A 464-nucleotide genomic window follows, 5' to 3' on the forward strand; every position below is an offset into this window, starting at 1 on the left:
TTTTTGGCTTGGTTGTGTCTTAAGGAGGCTCTTCTTACTACAAGTTTTCGCTTTAGAAGAGGGATGTCGTCATTAGATAGGTGTCCAAGATGTCTTTCTAGCCAGGAATCGGTTTTACATTGTATTCGGGATTGTCCCAAAGCTCAGCTTGTCTGGCATAGGTTGGATATTTCTTGTCATCCTTTGGATTTGAAGAACGGGTTCTTGTATCATAGCAGAGAGCATCCGTTCAAGTTCTTTTCGAGACTTTGGTGGATATGGCGAGCAAGGAATAATGACATCTTTAATCCCGATGAAACTTGGCCTCCGGAAAAAGTGATTTCTGGCATTAACTTCAAAAAAGGAGCTTAGGAATATCTTTGAATTACAACGTATGTCCCTTCCCTCTACTCTAAATGGTTTTTGGAATCCCACATCTATTGGTACTTTTAAGATTAATTGTGATGCTAGTTATTTTGGTTCGG

This window comes from Arachis ipaensis, chromosome B06 (genome assembly GCF_000816755.2).
Source record: "Arachis ipaensis cultivar K30076 chromosome B06, Araip1.1, whole genome shotgun sequence".
Lineage (NCBI taxonomy): Eukaryota > Viridiplantae > Streptophyta > Magnoliopsida > Fabales > Fabaceae > Arachis > Arachis ipaensis.